Genomic DNA, 18,252 nt, shown 5'->3' with positions numbered 1-18,252 from the left:
GGACATCTACACTAAAAGGAAAAAAATCACTATTTCTACAATATTTCACAGACCTAAAGCAAGTGTCCTACTTTAAGCAAAACCAATACACACACACACACACACACACACACACACACAATCCAGATTTTAAAAACATATATATCAGAACTAAGTTGTCCAACATACAAAAAAAAGAGCAAGCTCTACAAAAGCTTTATTCACCAGGGAACGCCCAGCACCTAGGTCAAGACCAAGCACGTTACATTCAAAAGGCATTTGTTGAATAAAAACATTATTTCTGTTAAACAGCCAGCTCCATCGGCATACTTCATGAGTTACAGAAGTTGCAAATATTCTATTCGTGTGCCCCATTCCCCAACATGCACGGTGGGACGGGTGAGACACCCTGTAAGTTGGCCCGGCTGTGTCCTGGGAGTTGCCCCCGGCCCGGGTCGCACTACCTCTGCCAAATGTTTGCTGCATCACCCCTGGTGCGTCCAGCCCCGCATCCTGGCAGCAGCGTGGAGGCAGGGCTGCTTCTTTGTTTGAAGACACCTCTTCCTGGCTTCCTGGTGACAACGGCCAGGCGAGAGGGCAGCCTGTTCCAGCCTGGCTGTGCCTTTGGCAGTGACTAAACACACAGGTTGTTACCGTGTCTGTGGCTTCCGAGAAGCTAATGGATTTCAGGGCAGAGAGCAAACCCGGACAGGCTACCCACTGTGCTTGGCGCTGTCTCCATCACATCCCCACTTCTGCCTCTTTGTTCCAAAATGTTTCTTCAATCCCCAAAACACTTGTTTCTTCCATGTTGGTCGAGGAAGGGTAAGAGGAGGATCCATATAAAGCCTTCCGACAAGTTCCAGGGAATCCACGCCAGCCCTGATCACAGAGAAAAACTTCCACAACAGGGCAAGAACCTGGTCCTCTCAGGTTACTGGATCTCATGTTATTTCTGTAACTTTTATTGTTTTTTTATATTATAAAAATTAATAAAGGCTCATTGTAAGATATCTGGAAACTGTAGGAAAAAGTACAAAAAGGAAAACAAAAATCATCCATAACCTCATCATCCACAAAGAATCTCTATTACCACTTTAGTATATTTTATTTATGTTATACATACACATACATACACACACACACTTCATTAGCCAGTTTAGAAGTATTTAACATACAGCTTCATGGGCTTCCCTGGTGGCTCAGTGGTTGAGAATCCACCTGCCAACGCAGGGGTCACGGGTTCGATCCCTGACCCAGGAAGATCACACATGCTGTGGAGCAACTAAGCCCGTGCGCCACAACTACTGAGCCTGCGCTCTAGAGCCCGCGAGCCACAACTACTGAGCCCATGCACCCAGAGTCCATGCTCCACAACAAGAGAAGCCACCGCAATGAGAAGCCCGCACACCACAACGAAGAGTAGCCTGCACTCAACGCAACTAGAGAAAGCCTGCACACAGCAACGAAGACCCAACGCAGCCAAAAATAAAAACAAATAAATAAATTTATTTAAATAAATAAATAGCATACAATTTCATGAGCATTGTCTCATATCATTAACATTCTTCAAATAGTTTTATATGGATGCCTACCACTGCATTGTATGAATGTACCGTAATTTACTTAACTAGCTCCCTGCTACTGGGAAAAGTTGAGTCCAGTTTTTCAGAAAGATAAATAGCACCACATTGAACAATTTTGTGCACACCTATCTCCCCACATTTCTGATTATTTCCTTTAGATAGAATCCTAGAAGTAAATCAAAAGTATGAAAATCCCCCCAAATCATGCTTTCCAGAAAGTTTGCACCAATTGTAGTTCTAGTAACAGGACATTATAGCAATCTACCATATCTCTGTTGACACCGAGCAATGTCATTTTTAACCTTCAGTTATTTTAGAGCTAGAAAAAGGGCATCTCATTTACATTTTAATTAGCATTTTTATTATTGTTATTATTGGGATTGTTATCGGTGGTCGGGGCTTGACTTGAATGCCTCACCTTAGCCGCACATGGCATCCCGGGAAGGTTGGCCCCCTTATCCTCACTCTACAGAGGGAGAAACTGAGGCCGAATTAAGTGACTTTCACAGGTCAAACAACCATCTCTCAGAGCCAGGATCAAAGCCCAAAGCCCATCCATCTAATGATTCTACCGTGCTGGTTATTCTTGGAGTCAAACGTTTTCCCATGTGTTTTTAGCCACTGTATTTCTTCTTCTCAGAACTGGAGTAAATTTATTTGTCTGTGTAGAAAAATAGCCCTCAGCATTTCGGGTCTTTTGACACTCCACACTTGTACCGAGATTCACGCATCACCCACACCTCTCGCTGCCTCAGCCCAACCCAAACTGCCACCCATCTCCCCACAAGTAAAGGATGACACAGGGTCTCCCCTCTACATTGAAAAGAGTTTATACGGGGAGGGGGAAGGGTAAGCTGGGACAAAGTAAGAGAATGGCATGGACATATATACACTACCAAATGTACAATAGCTAGCTAGTGGGAAGCAGCTGCATAGCACAGGGAGATCAGCTCGGTGCTTTGTGACCACCTAGAGAGGTGGGATAGGGAGGGTGGGAGGGAGACGCAAGAGGGAGGAGATATGGGGATATATGTATACGTATAGCTGATTCACTTTGTTATACAGCAGAAACTAACACACCATTGTAAACCAATTATACTCCAATAAAGATGTTAAAAAAAAAAAAAAGAAAGAAAGAAAGAAAAGAGTTTAAACTGGCTTCACCTGAGCCCTCGTGAGGTTAGAATGCCCTGGAATGGAACTTAACCTTGAGTGGGAGATATCCTTTCACAGTCAAAGAAGGATCAACTCTACAGGACCCATAACATAGACCAGCTTGAAAGCACAGCACTCACAAGGGCCCATTCTACTGGACCATCCATTCCTTTCCTTGCGGAGGCAAGGCGAGATATCGATGTGTCTCTCCACGCAGAGGTAGGAGTATCTCCTGGCCAGACAGCTCCCGTGATGCTCAAGTTCACAGCCAGGCCAGCACCTGCCCACCACGGCCACTCCTCAGAGGCCCAGGGAAATGTGTGCCAGTCCCCCTCCACGGGCTGAATCCCCTCAAAGGATGGAAGCCAGGAAGCTCTGCCCTAGGCAGTCAGAGGACATTCCTCCACCCGAAAAAAGAGCCCTGCACCAAAGCAGCTGGAAGGGAGGCCAGCGGGATGGGGGAGCTTCGTTCCTTCGAAGTCACCTGCTGACCCAGGAATTCACGCTGCAGAAAAGTTCTGCAGGATCATAAACCAGCCTTGTGCCTGCCTCAGAGCTCACGCTGCAATTCACAGCGATCATTTGCTTGATTCAGCTCAGGTTAGGGAGATGGATAGGATTTTCACACAAATCACTTGATTTGTATGAGAAATCTATGCTCCTGCTGTTCTAAGCATTGCAGGGATTTTTGGTTCCGCTAAATCTCTCTCAATATTATGGTTCTTGCAGCTTTTCAGAGTTTCCTGCCCAGGATTATTTTTTGAAGGCACTGCACTATTTGGCAATGCTACAGTGTTCTTCTCTGGTACCTTGACCAGCAATATTTGGGAGAAAGGGCTTGAGCTCTGAAACCCCAAAACAGGTATTCCAAACATTTTATTAAGCACTCTGGGATCTCGGTAGTGGAACCACACGGAATCCATCACCTGGCTTCTCCTGACCCCAGCCCACTACCCTGGCTCTCCCTGAGCCATCCTTAGAGAGAAACTACCTCCCTACTACCATCATCACCTTGTATAACTTCCCAGGCCTCACTGAGCCCTCGCTGCATTACAGTGCTATGTTGGACACTCTACAGCTAATACTCACTTAATCCCTACAACACACCTCCGAGGTGGGTACCAGGAGGTCATGCAGAGCTGGGGAAACTGAGGTTTGGAGCAGAGCCACAGGGACGATGTGAGCTGTGTCTGCAGAGATGCCTTGCGTTAGATAAACTCGGGGTCCCTACACCTCTGTGCTTCCAGATCCTCTATTTTATCTCAAACAGAACCTCCAGGAACAAGATTTGGAGAAAAGATGGGCGATCCCTCTTCCCGGATCAGCCCTGAACCACAAACTCCTTACTGCCTTTATCGCTCCCACAAAGGACTTTGTCCCCTAGGTGAGCACGACGTTTTGGACCCTTTGCCATCCAAGAAGAGCGGCCCCTCAGAAAAACCAACGGACCCAGGGCCAGTCACGTGTCCCGTCCGAGGCCACCCCCCCTTCTTGGCTGCACTGACAGTACACAAGGCACCTCTTCTGAAGCTCCCTGAGCAAACACTGCCACCCCCACTGCTGTGACCGTCCTCGGTCCCCTCAGCACAGCCTGGGTCAAGTTCAGATGCCCGGCTTTTCCGGTGATTTGTGACCTTGGACTGTTCTCTTTGCCAAAGCCCCAGGTCACCCTGTAATCCCACCCCTTGCCTGGGCTGCTTTCCTGTCTCTTTCCCGACAGACACCTAAGGAGAACAAAGAAGATATTCTATGTCTTCACAGTTTATATTTGCATTTCACTCTTCCCAAGGCCTCCTTTCCTAACAGGAGATACCGCGTGCTCAGCCCACCCTGAGCCCCACCCCATGTCCGGATCATGTGACCTGGGTCCCCCCTTCTTTCCCCAGAACATCTTAAAAAAACTAGAGAGAGGAATCTTCCTCTCATTCCTGCCTCCCTCCTGCCTTATAGGAAGATGTGAAAAAAAAAACAAGAAGTCTCAAAAAAAAAAAAAAAAAGCTTTAGGAGGAGAGAGCAGGAAGTGCAGTGAGCATCCCCCAGCTCTCCTCCATCTCTGGCCACGGGGCTCTCGGCGCCTCACCCAACTGTCTGATTTCTGAGGATTGTCATTACTCCGGGCAAGGCATTCCATTTCTTCAAAATGCAACTGTAGCAAAAAAAAAAAAAAAAGGTAACTATGAGTGGTGATGGATGTTATCTAGACTTACTGTGGTGGTCATTTCACAATATATAGAAATACTGAATTATTATGTTGTATGCCTGAAACATATAATTTTATATGTCAATTACATCTCGAGTTTTGAAGAATACAGTCATACAAGAGTCACCTGGGCAGACAGCTCCAGGCCTGTTGGAATCTGAGACTAAGTTTTGAGGACTCTCAATCCACACCCTCCTCTTGGCCTTATTAATTCAGTCATAACTCTTGAGAATTTACAAGGCCCCTTTTACAGGGAGAGCGTGGGCAGAAACCTTTTAACTTTGATTTAGAGACTCAAACTCTCTCTGTCACTGTCTCCCGTCCCCTCCCTCGGGGCTCCGGGGGCATCTCTCTCCATGGACCACGGGCTGAGGTCCCTCCCTGCCTCTGTCACAGCTCTTGATCCTAGTCACAGAGGAAATGAAGCTACAGGAGAGAGTGACCTCGACGACTCCCCCCACCCCACCCCGCCAGTGCCTCTGACCACAGCTATCCATCCTCCCTCAGCCGCTAGCGAAGGCCACGCCTGGCCCTGCGCACTGCATCCCTGCATCCCGTCCCCTCCCCCACAGGCCATCGCCCAGCAGTGCTCGCCTCCTTCCCTGCATCACCTCTGTGCTCTCTCCACTGGACCATCTCCATCAGCACACAGACACCCTGATATTTTTCCCATTTTAAGGGAGAAATACTGACTTTGACCAAACAGCCCTACACTTAACCATTCACTTCTTTGCACCCTTTACAACCACACTCCTCCACAAAGTCATCTACCAGACCTAGCAAGCCGCACTCCCCTCGTCCTCCGCCATGCCTCTCCTCCAACCTGCCCCATCCAGCGTGCTCCCATCAGCTCCCCCATGGCCTCCACGTGGTCAGCGTCAACTCTCCATCCTCCTCTTACACCAGCAGCATCTGGCCGCGCCGATCACTCCCTCCCTGAAAATTGCTCCCCTTGGGAAACATGTCCTCTGGGTTCCCCTCTTCTCTCCTGGGCTGCTCCCTGCTGGTTCATCTTCATGGCCTAGATCCAGGGTCAGCAAACGTGGCCCTCGGGCAGCTGCCTGCTGTTATAAATAAAGTTTTATTGAACACAGACACACACGTTCATGTGTCATCTGTGGCTGCTTTTGTGCTACAAGGGCAGAATTGAGTCATTGCAGCAAAGTCTGAAATATTTACGATCTGGCCCTTTAAGAAAAACGTGGCCAATTCCTATCCCAGACCCCTAAATACGGGAGTTCCAGAACCCAGTCTTTAGAGCTTCTCTATCCACACTCACTCTCCAGGTGATCCCTTTCAGTATTATCAGGACACTGACAACTCCCAAGATTTTTCTCCAGCATAGAAAACTCTTCTCTCAACCCCAGACCCATCATCCTGCTGACTGGTTGATTGCATTTAGATGCTTGGCATCTCCCCAGACAAATGCCTTCCTTCCTGTTTTCCCCCAGTTTGCTCCCCCCACAAGCCTTCCCATCTCCTGCTAAAAACCTTGGAAGTCATTCTAGAACCTCTTTTTCTCTCAAACCCCACATTCAACTCATCAGCAAATCCTGCTGGTTCCACCTTCAAAATATATGCAGAATTTGCCCACTAACCCCTCCATTGCTCCCGCCCTAATCCAAGGCGCCCCCTCTCTCGCCAGGGTCACTGCCTCCAGGCAGCCCTCCTGGAGGTGTTCTCAACGCTGCCGCACACATGGCAGCCAGAGTGATCCGTTTCCATCGAAATTATGTCAGTCCTCTGCTCAAAACTTTCCAGTGGTTTGAAGAAGGGCAGCCTGGCCTCAGGGCTACCCCTGACACCTCAAAATGTCTCCAGCTTCAGGGCCCCTCCTGGGTGGACGGCTTCCCCCCAGACAGCCACATGGACCCTCCTCCACTGCACTGGGTCTCCGCTCCAGGGTCACTTTATTACCGAGGGTGCCCGGGCACACCCTCCCCACAACCCCCATCCCCTTGTTCTGCTTCCTTTTTCCCACTGCATTGCCTGACCTTCCTACGTACTTTCTCACTTGTTTGCATCTGTCCCTCCGCTAGAGCAGAAGCTCTGAGAGGACAGGCACTGCATCGGTTTTGTCCCCTCTGTCTTCTCAACGTTGAGAACTGTGCTTGTCAATCCTCAGCATTTTCAGCAATGAACAAGTGGACACAGACATTTCAGAAGCCCCCTCCCCTCTTGAGGAAGCAAAAGGATGGGGAAGAGAAGCACGTGGCTTCCGTCATGGAGAAATCAGAGAGGACCACAGCGCAGAGCTCTCCCAGCCCTGAGTCAGCGGCATCCCTCACTGACCTGCCCCAGGGACCGGACTGAGACAAGCCCGTCCCCACGGATGAGGGGACTGCCCGCCAGCTGCTTTCCAAATCCCTCTCTGCAAGCCTCCCGGAAGCCAGGAGGCCGCTCTGGAGACACACGGGGCAGCACCACCTCCTCCGTCCCCCCTGCAGGCCCCCAGGCTACCCTGACCCAGAAGGGGTGAGCCGGATGGGGGGTCACGGCAGACAAGGCACCAGGCGTGGAATCCACCACTCACCAGCCGTGTTACCTTGCGAGTCTTAACCAGTCCAAGTCTCACTTTCCTCTCTGTAAAATGAAGGCGATGAGCAAACGCTTCTAAATGTGACAATACAGTCAGTCCTTCGCGTCCACGGGTTCCTCACCCCTGGATACGTGGGTGGTGGGGGGAGACTACAGGGACTTGAGCATCTGTGAAGTTTGGTATCCACGAGGGTCCTGGAACCCATCCCCTGTGGATACCAAGGGACGACTGTAAAGGGTGGTCTCAGACTCTGTTTACTTCTTATTTGTGTGTTTATCACACTTAAAGGTCTACTGTGTAAAAAGAGGTTGTGCTTAAGGCTTTCTATGTGCTGTAAGCTGCTCCCTCATTTCCAAACATCCCTCTTGCGTTCCCACCTATTGCCCATCCGCTCCCATTTCTTTTTCTTTGTCTTTTTGTCTCACAACTTTTCCTTCCTCTTCCCACATTCTGAAAACCCTGAGGTCCAGGCAGGCGGGGAGGCCGGGCAGAATCGGAGCCGTCCTAACCCGCCTCCCTCTCCTCCTGGAAACCCACACAGCAATTTCACATCAGCAGGAAGAAAACCGAGGTGGGGGGGGGGAGGGAGAGAGAGGGAGAGAGAGAGAGAGAGAGAGAGAGAGAGAGGGAGAGAGAGAGGGAGACAGAGAGAGGGAGACAGAGAGAAGGAGGGAGAGAGGTGGTGCAAGGGAGCAAATCCATATGAGAACCTCCAACCCATTTCCCCCGCCCTCCCCTCCCTCCCCCCTCCCCTCCCTCCCCCCCTCCCCTCCCTCCCCCCCTCCCCCCCTCCTCACAGAGCACACTGTCCCCAGCTGATTAAACAGAAGGGCTTTCTGAGAACCGAGCAAAGCCTGGAACCCCCGGGCTTCTCAGCAGCCCTGACACCCACACTGGCTCTGGGCTCGAGACCACCACTCACACCAAGGATGTCCCTCCTTCTGTCCAAATCATCCTCACACTTCAGAGCTCGGTATTCAGGACCTCCCCAGCCCTCTGTGACCACTCACACAGCCACGGACACCCACTTTCTCAGCACCTCCGCGCGGCCTTGAGTTCGGTCTCGGTTGAATACACCTCGGACCGGAAGTCATCTCCCCTGTGCTGCTGCTAACCCTCCAGTGGCCGCCAGGGGCACAGGACACCCTGCCCGCCCCTCTGTGGCCCAGGACACACAGGCCAGAAGGAGCCCTGCTGGCTATGAGGTCAGGCGGTATTTATTTGCAGGACGAGTATCTGGCTCTTCCCATGCTGACCCTTCTGCCTGCTGCCCGTACCACCTGGGGAGAGTGGCTCTGCCTTTCCGGGTATCAATTTCTTCCCCACCCACCTCCGAGGCTTGTGAACACAGAACACCATACACGCACGCGTTACTATTAAAATAAATAGGGCGGCAAATCGGCCACGCGGCCCACACCCCTCCTCACCCCGCCCGACCTTCTGGCAGCCCAGCCGCTTTTCCGATTAAGCCCGAGGAAGCCCCAAGGATGTGCCTATCAGAGCTGCCACCTGCCCCACTGAGGGAAGACACCCCAGAGCCTCCACGTGGCCGGGCACACATCACAGAGCTGCCCAGCTGTGACTTCCACCGGGAGCGGATGCTCAGGTGGCCCGGAGTGGATGCAACAAAGGAAACCACAGCGGGAAGCGAAGGCATTTCAGAAAGGCAGCAACCAAAATGAGACCCCGGGAGACAGAAGCAGGAGGTGGCCTCTGGAGAGCCTTCAGCACCTGAAGTCCCTTCCCTAAGCGTAACAGCTGCAGTGCACGCACTCAGTCTTAATTAATGAGGGAGTGAAGCACAAGGCATGGCTTCTGGGAAGGGGGGGAGGACAGCGCCACACCTTCCCTGGTGGAAATCTGCCAGCTGACTCCACAGCACCCAAAGCCCTACACCACTGGCCACCTGGACAGGCTCTGACATCCACGTTCCCTGTGACCCGGCTCTGCCACTCGCTGGCTTTGTGACCCTGGACGAGCCTCAGCCTGTCTGAGCCTCAACGTCTCGACTGGGGAAATCAGCAGGTATCCATGATGCCTGTCAACACACCACCTGAAATGCTAGGATGAGTCTGACCCCTATAGACGGGGCCTGGGGTTGAGGTGGGGAGAAAGGAGCAGGATGCCACCGCCCAGGGTCCCCGTGTCCTGCCCGGAGATGCCGCACCCTCGACACTCGGCCCTGACGCGGGGAAGCACACGCCGAGTGGCCTGTGCACATTGGTCTGACCTCACCAAGTGGATGGGGGGGTCCCCCCCGCCCCGTGGGATGCTTTTTAGTGAGAACAGAGGACCGGATCCATTGCTACCTGTGGAGTCTCTGCTTGAACATTCATGGTTTGAGGAACTGACTTAGCGTGTTTTTCTAATCTGTAAAATAGCACATTTACTGTGGGAAATTTGGGAAATAAAGAAAAGTTGAACAAAATAAAAAACGGTGCCTCCTAAAACCTGAAGAGAACCACTGTTATCACTGAGATATATTTGTAATCCATTCTATTTTTTCTTGACTGTACACATCTTTTTGTTTTTACAAAATTGCATTTATACCCTATTCGTTTTTAAACTTTTCTTTACTTAATATATATGGTTAGCATTTTCCCATATCCTTATATATTATTGAATGTCATTTTAATAGCTTCCTTGATTTCCCTTTTATGTATGCGCCATATTAGATTTAATTAATCCCCCCCTCATACAATGTTTTGTTATAATGAGTAATGCTAAAAGGAATATCCTTGATTAGAACTATTTTGCACAGCTCTGATGATTTCCTTAGGATAAATTCCTAGAAGTGGAATTGCTAACTGGTTCAATGGGTATGTTTTTAAGACATGTCGCTTACGTTTGCAAATTATCTTCCCACAAGCTAAGTCTGAAAACATCCATTTGCCAGCAATCTTAACAGCACTGATACCCATTTTCCTTTTTGCTCATCTGCTAGGTGGGCAATAATATCTTGTTTTTAATTTTGTATTTTAGTGATTAGTGAGGTGGGACACTTTTGCATAGTTTTCTGGACATTTCTCCTTCTTTGCATGTGAATGATCTCTTTACATCCTCTGCCCACTTTTCTATCAGGGGACAGGCTGATTTGTTAATACTCTATGGAGAAGAGAATTAGTCCACAGCCGCCTTTGATGATTCTGCCCCTGTGTTTAGAAATCCCCTCCATTAAGGCATTAATGCTAATGCTACCTTATACCCTTTTCCTGTTGTTTAAACCCATTTGCTCTCATCCTGTCTTCAGTGGGGGGCACCCCTCTCTTTCATCTAATAGTGCAACTTTCCCTCTCACCTGTCAGCCCCTTCTCCAGGGATGAATAATTCCTCTTCATTTTTGCCTCATCTAGTGTAACTCATGAAGCCAGAGAATCACCCTTTGATAGTCCCTCATCTTCTTAGACTTCTTCCTCCAGGCCCTCATCCTTTCTCCCCTGAACAGCAGCAAATGACTTGGGAACCGGCCTCTGCATCCCAGGCTTGCCCCTCCCCAACCTCACCCCTGCTCTCCATTCCCATCTCATTTTCCCTAAATGCAAACGTGACTGTCTTTTCCTGCCTAAAACCCTTCCGCCCCTGAGTTTGGCCAGCTGGTCCCTCCCTACCTGGGGCACCGGTGTCTCCTCCTCCCACACCCCCAAACATCCCTCGTGTGCTCAGATGGAGCCACTCCAAGTGTCACCCACGGGGCGCTGGCCCCCCGCTGCTTCATGCTTCTGGGTCTTGACCGGTGGCTGCCCTGTCTCCCCCAGCCACCTGGGGGGATCCGGTTTATTTCTCAGGTCCCCCCGCCCCCCGTGATCCTCTCTGCAGGAGGCCTCCTCTGACCACGCCAAGTAAGGGCACACAGTGCAGCCTGCATCCGGGCCCCCCCACTGTCAGGCTTACTACACAGCCTTGTATCTGTAGCGCACGGCACCCACACTGAGGGCAGAAGTGACAAGTCAGCTGAACGTCCTTCTGAATAAAAAGGACATGGTGGAAGCAGGGCTGAACGAGAGCACCCTGGGCTGGGACTGGTGACCCAGGTTCCATGCAGTGGTCCACAGCATGCGTGGGCTCTGGACAAGGCACTTCACCAGTCACCTTTACCCAACAAAACAGAATTTTGAATTTCACTTGGATTCTCATTTCTAAGAGAAGCTTCTACAACGTGGGGCTGAAATTCTACCTTCCTTCTGGCCAGACTTGATTCACTTTTGGGCAGACGCACCTCCTGGATGCTCGGAGGCCCAGGGCAGGGTGCACACTTCTGCAGAGGGGGGCTGTCTCAGGGCCCAGAGGCTCCCTCTCCTTCTGTGGACGAGCTCCGCAGCCCCTGGGTTTCCTGTCTTCCCCCGGCTACCCACCCCTCCTCTCTCTTCCTCATCTTCCCAAGCTCTCTCCATCCCTCAAGGCTGTCTCACATCCAGGGTAGCCCAGCCCCTGGTGCTCACCGTGTCCTCTCCCGCTTTGGCTTCTCTGCATCTTCTCTCCTGGCCGTTCCTTGGACAGACATCCCACTTGGCTGCCTCTGGGGCTGACGGTCCTTCCACAGAGGTTCCCTCGGAAGAATCACACCTACCATGTTCTTGGAAGAACCCCACCCTGACCCCCGGTGCCTGCCTCAGTGCTCAGGAAGCCTTCATCAGCCCAAAGACACGCCTGCGGGCTGTGGGTATGCAAGGGTCGTGCCCTCCCCGCCGGCCACTCACCCCTAGCTAGCCCAGCACAAACCTCAGTGTTTTATCCCTTTTTTTTTTTCAAATAAAATATGTATTCATTTGGTGATGCTCATTTCACCAATTCATCTTGCTGCCTACATGGTTCAAAGCACCACAGGGCAAAGCAGTCCCCAGCCTCTGCCTGGCTCTCCAGAGGGCCAGCCTCTGTGTTCATCCCCAGGCTGCTGGCTAGACAGCATCCCTCCACCCCATCCCTGGGCCCCCAGGAAGCCAGCCTCTGGGCCCTGAGACAGCCCCCCTCTGCAGAAGTGTGCACCCTGCCCTGGGCCTCCGAGCATCCAGGAGGTGCGTCTGCCCAAAAGTGAATCAAGTCTGGCCAGAAGGAAGGTAGAATTTCAGCCCCACGTTGTAGAAGCTTCTCTTAGAAATGAGAATCCAAGTGAAATTCAAAATTCTGTTTTGTTGGGTAAAGGTAACTGGTGAAGTGTCTTGTCCAGAGCCCACGCATGCTGTGGACCACTTTTATTTCATTTATCCGATGAGGAGTTGGAACTAGACATCTAAAGGCTCTTGCCTTCGTAAGCTGCAGATTAAGTCATCCTTTATTTTTCGCCTCTCTCTCTTCCTGGTCCCCGCAGTTCCACCCCATCCCGTCCTTTCCTCCCCAGTGTCTGGCGTGCGTCCTGCCAACCCTGGCCTTGCAGAAGCCCCTTCCCATCCAATGACAGGGACCAAAGTGTCTGCCATGTAAACCAGGGAAGCTGGAGTTGGTTACACGGTGTCAGTAATGGGCACTCAATGACCACTGCAGACTGCAGGGCTCCCTGTCTCTGCCATTTGGATAGATAGAGACAGCAGCCCAGAAAAAGGAAACGGTCCTTCAATTTGGAAGCAAGGAAATAAATGAGCTCCAAAGCACATAACAATGACTTGGGATGGAGGACCTTGATTCTGATCCCGGCTCTGCCATTGGGTCACCGTGTGACAACGCCAGGCCTCTCACCTCTCTGGGCCTCGTTCGCCACATTGGAAATGAAAGGTTAGGCTTGAGGAGAGGTCCTCAAGCCACAGACAGGGTCTGGCCCTCAGGCAGTGGCAGGAGGGCAGCTCGGATTGGTCGGCTCCGTCCCTCGGACTGATTCTCGGTGTCTTTGATGCCCCAGAGCACAGGTGAGGTCTCAGAAATAAACAAGGCCCCTCATCAGGAATGGGCCGGGACCCCTGCACTAGACGGTCCCTGCCTGTCGCCTCCCCACAGTCCCCTGCCTCGTCCTGCAGCTGAATCTCCTGCTCATCCGTTTCCTAAAGATCATCACGGAGGCTCCGAACCTTCCCTTTTTAACAACTCTTGCTGATGGAAAATTCTTCCTCATACCTAATCTAAGTCCATCTGCTGCAATTTCTGTCTATTTTCTCTCGTTCAGTCCTTACTGGAGATGGAGAACAGCTGGTCGCCATCCTCCATATAACATCCCCTCCTAAACCAAAATCAGTTATTACATCACCCCTCAGCCCGTTTTCCTTCTGGTACAGCATCCACCATTCCTTCCGACCTGCCTGCACGGGATTCCGGCTCTGGAAGCACCGCTGAGCGCTGTGGCCTGCGCCAGAGCAGCTCTGTAAACCCGAGTCCTTCTGGAGCTGATACATCCCCAGCTGGATTTAGGACTCCGGTGGCAAAATGCAGAGAGAAGGTCAGAGCAGAAAAGGACGGATGAGAACACAGTCCAAGCCCCGGGCTTTACATGAAGGTCAGAAAAGGAAAATAGATGCAGCGCCCAAGGTCAAATCTGAGGAATCAAGCTTCAGCTGCTAGACCCCAGATCCTGCCAGCACTACGCCCTGAGTAACTGCAGCGTGTCCATGGGTAAGGGCAGAACGAGCCTTAACGGAAAAGCAAAGAGCCACAATCGCACGGACACTCCTGATCCAAACTCATCTCCCCAATCCCATTAGCAGACAAATGAAACTCCACTTTGAACCCCGTTAAGAGCTCAAACACCTCCGAAAGTGACAACGCTGTTAACTATTCACACTTTAATACGAATAAGTCAATTGATCCTAACTCTTGATAGAGAGATTTAGGGGTGAGGAGAGAACAAAAAACCAGGAATGGGAGACTGACCAAACCCACGCCACCGCGTGCTGGTTTCCAAGGTCAGTCCTGCGCATGGAGGCTACGGGAGGGTGGGGCTCAGCACGGCCGGTGGGAGGAGGGGGCGTGACCCCGTGCCTGGTGGCCATCCGTGTGCATCTAGCAGGTCTGTGGCCACCGGCCTCACACAGGGCGGCTGCACCACCCCCGGTGCCCAGTGAGGTCTAGGACTGAAGACAGTGCTCCCCCAGGGCCAACGCCAGGTGCATTCCAGAATTCCTGACACCCCCGGTTCACTGTTTCAGAAGTAAGGTAAGCATGGTGTCTAATATTAAATCTCAACCTCTAGGGTGCCCTTAAGTGACGGCAAGGAAGAACCAGAAGGGAAGGAAGAAAAGACAGGCATCTATTGGGATGAAGTAAGATGGTTCAGGTCCCAGCTTCAGTGTGAAATAGCTCCCAAGTGAGGAGGGAGGAAGGGACCACGTGAGTGTACGGAAAAGGGAGACCGGTGAATTAGTTACTGAAAATTTGGGCTACAAAATGGTCCTAAGTGAAGAACGAAAAGGGAAAATAACAGAGTAGAGTGAACGCATTTCAAAACAGCCTTCACCGCATCTTGAATAAACAGAAGCATCACACTCCAACCTCTCCACCTTTCAGAGGCCACTCCAGACTTACTTCCAAACTCCAGACACACCCCAGCCCCCAGGATAACTGGGAGTTCACACATCTACCAGAGAAAAAGAAGACGCTTCAACGGCGGCGTTTACAAAAACACTTAACACAATAAATGTGCTGATTTGATTTCCCCCAAACCGCAACACTAAATCTTAAGATAGAAGACTCAAAGGCTCGTCTCTGATCAAAATCTTAAAATGTTTTTTACCCTACTTCAGGGGACAGTTTTCATTAATAGCGTGATTGGCACAAAATGACAAGATCAAAGCAGGTTGGCAAACAGATTATTTACTGATGTGTTGATGATGACAGGAAGAATGGGAAAGAGGAGCAGGAAAGTAAGGAAGGGACTTTGGCCAGGTAAATCACCCGGGGCTTGTGAAAGCAGAAAGAGGCAACCCCTCCACAGCACAGGGGCTAAAGGAGAGAAATCCTGTTTGGCCAGCTGGAGGTGCTTATCCGGGGTCCAGGATCAAGCTACCACGTTTGATGAAATGACAAGTGACAAATTTAATTTCCTCAACACTAATCAGTCCCTTCAGACACAAACAGGTGCCTGGCTTCACAAGGAACCAGTCAGCCCAACACCAGCCAGCAATGAAATTCTCCAAACTGGATCACGCAATGGTTGGACCCTGGGTTTCACGCCCCATCCAAGGTGAAGTTGCAGTGATGGTGTTTTGAGACTCTTCAATTATTCTTCAGCTCCCATTATGCTTTTTTTAGCCTAAAGTTGTTATTTTAATGATCTTTGTTCCAAATAGGGAGCTACAAGGAAGACGGAGGAGGAGGAGAGGGAGGGAGGAAAGCAAGTGTTTCCAGCGTGTCCCACTTGCACTTCGCAGCTCCCTCTGCCCCCTCCCCCACCCAGCCTTCTAGCTCCGCATGAGTCACCACTCCGGAGCCGGTTTCAAAGTCTTACTTTGAATGCCCTCTATCACGATAGAAATCTAGCAGATCGGCATCGGTGGGAGGGACCCACGATTTTGCTACCTGTCCCCGGTTCTAGATACCCCTCCAACTCCAAAGCATGTTCTCGTGTTATCACTGCCTTCATGAAAACCAAGGTGCTCCTTTTCAAAATCTCCCAGCTGCTGGATGTCTTCTCTCGTGGGCTCTCTGGGGGTCACCTGCCCCAGACAGACCACAGAGGAGAAGGTCTTGGGCCAAAGATGCCCCAACAGGCAAGAAAAGTTCAGCCTCCACTCCAGCCTCCCAAACACAAAGGCATTCTCCTCTGCGGGGTTGCAAGCTTGTTTTGTTTACTGCCAGGCAACATGTGCAGAGGAGAAAGCTGACTGTATCCTGACCAAGAAAAACAAAAGTCGGGCAGCCGGGTTTTTTTTAAGCATTGTGAGTAGAGCTTCGGCAATAACATCTCCCACCCGAAATAGCTGTGTAAAGGAGGCGGAGGAGAAGCCCTTGTGGAGGTTAAAGGAAACAAGAATTAAAGAGTGAATGTGATTTGTGGAGCCAGAGAATGGAGGCATCTACACCTCGGCGGGAAGGGTGTCCTGGGGTCCAGGTGTCCTGGAGGAGTCCTCCCAGCACATCCCCATCCTGCCAGGACTGGAAACCGAACTTCCCAGCTTCAGGTCTAGGCTAGAATTCAGAGGGACTCAGGGATGTGGAAGATCAGTCCTGGACCAGCTGCTTCTGAGGACTCAGCAGGTGGGAGGACACACCTGGCGAGGTGCTGTGGAACATTCAAATAGGAGCTGCCTGCACCAAAGCAGGAAGGAAGTTTAAGACCAAGCACATCACCTTCTCCCATGGGGACCCTGCTTCCTAGGAGGCCCACTGACCTAATACCTCCCGGGTGGCAGAACGTGGGGAAAAGGACTTCTCCTCAGGACCACAGGTGGGACTCAGAGCAAGCAGGGCCCTTGTGGTCCTAACTGTTCAGAAATGAACAAGGATGCTACAAGCCTGGCCCAGCCTCCTGCCGTGGCCAGCCCTTTACTTGAAGAACAGTCATCACAGGCAGCAGGGATGGTGGTGCCAGCAGACCCTCAGCCCCCCATGCACCCAGAGCCTCGGGCTTCCTCAGCACCCTACGGCCTGTCCCTGGTGAGGGTGTAACTTTCACAGGGGCTGCAATTTCACTCCATCCCCTTTATTTCAGTACACACCAAGCCCAGACAGTCTTCCAGAGTTTTCCGGAGCTAATCAGTGGAGTGACGGCTTTTCCTCTGGGAACCGTTTTGTTGGTTTCTCACCAAGTTATATGACAGGCAGACGCCCATCAGGTCAAACAGGACAGTCGCCCACACACCAGGAAATGTCTCCTTCCACCACATTAAGTGAGCGGAGACAGAGTCGGCAAGGGGGAGGGGCGAGGAAGGAGACAGAAGTTTGAGGAAGGACTCAAACTGAAGGTCACAAGAGTTGGGGGACAGCAGGTCAGGAGAAAGTCAAGGGGGCAGACCCTATGGTGGAAAGCCCAACCAACCCATCACGCTTCCCAGAATCAGCCTCCCAGCAATGGGTCCGCCAGGAAGCAGCACATCCAGGGTTCAACTCCCTTCACCCAACAAATCCAAATCTACACCCCAACAGGCAGGCACCCTAGCCCAAGACCAGACCTATTTCCACAGACCTGAGTGCGGCTAATTGAGAGAGTAGTAAACAAATCCAGTTCTAGACAGCACAGACGTTTCCCAAACCGTCAGCTTGTTTTCCTCCCAACAAGACAGTGATTTCCCTCCGTTGTCACATTTCCTCCCCTAAACTTTTCTTTCTGCAACCCCTCTACAGAGGCTACACTGCAAGCCGCTGAGGACGGAAACGCAAGAGCAGCCCCGCCGGGATGCAGCAGGAGTACCTTTTCCGTGGAGCAGAGGGGCCGGTGCCCAGAGGCTCGCTGCCCTGCCGAGCCGTGGAGGGCTGCTGTCGGGATGGAGCACGCTGAGGACTACGCGTCCCTGTCTCTGCGACCAGACCTTTCGGCGGCTCGGACCAACTGTGCTAGCGAGGCACTTAGCAATTATCTGCTGGCGCTGACGCCCCGCCCTCTGCTCCTGCGATTGGCTCCCGGGTCCCGGGCAGGACTGCATTGGTTTCAGACGACCTCACTCATTGCCTTGGCTCCTACTATTATCTGAGCCATCAAAGGAAATAATTCCAGGTTTCATTGACAACCTGTAAAGCTCTCCTCCGGGCCCGGTGTGGGAGCAGCCCTGGGAGTCCAGTGGAGGGAAGAGGGGAGAGTAGAAAAAGTGAGGGTGGGAGAGAGGGAGAGCCGAGAAAGGGTGGAGGGTGAGAGAGAGACAGGGAGGGAGAGAGGGAGGGAGGGAGAGAGAGAGAGAGAGAGAGAGAGAGATGGAGAGAGAGAGGGAGCTATCAAGCAA

At 51.5% G+C, this 18,252-nt stretch overlaps 1 protein-coding gene across 1 annotated transcript in view; it reads right to left on the bottom strand.

Annotated features, from left to right (window-relative positions):
• ZMAT4 (zinc finger matrin-type 4) overlaps positions 1–17,995 on the bottom strand; it is a 305,476-nt gene extending 287,481 nt beyond the window's left edge. The window contains exon 1 of the mRNA XM_061177366.1: positions 17,727–17,995. The gene's annotated coding sequence lies outside the window, so the exon portion shown is untranslated. The remainder of the gene's footprint in view (positions 1–17,726) is intronic.
• Between the last annotated feature and the right edge of the window lie 257 nt (positions 17,996–18,252).

This window comes from Eubalaena glacialis, chromosome 20, assembly GCF_028564815.1.
Source record: "Eubalaena glacialis isolate mEubGla1 chromosome 20, mEubGla1.1.hap2.+ XY, whole genome shotgun sequence".
NCBI lineage: Eukaryota > Metazoa > Chordata > Mammalia > Artiodactyla > Balaenidae > Eubalaena > Eubalaena glacialis.
This window is presented reverse-complemented; position numbering and strand designations above follow the sequence as displayed.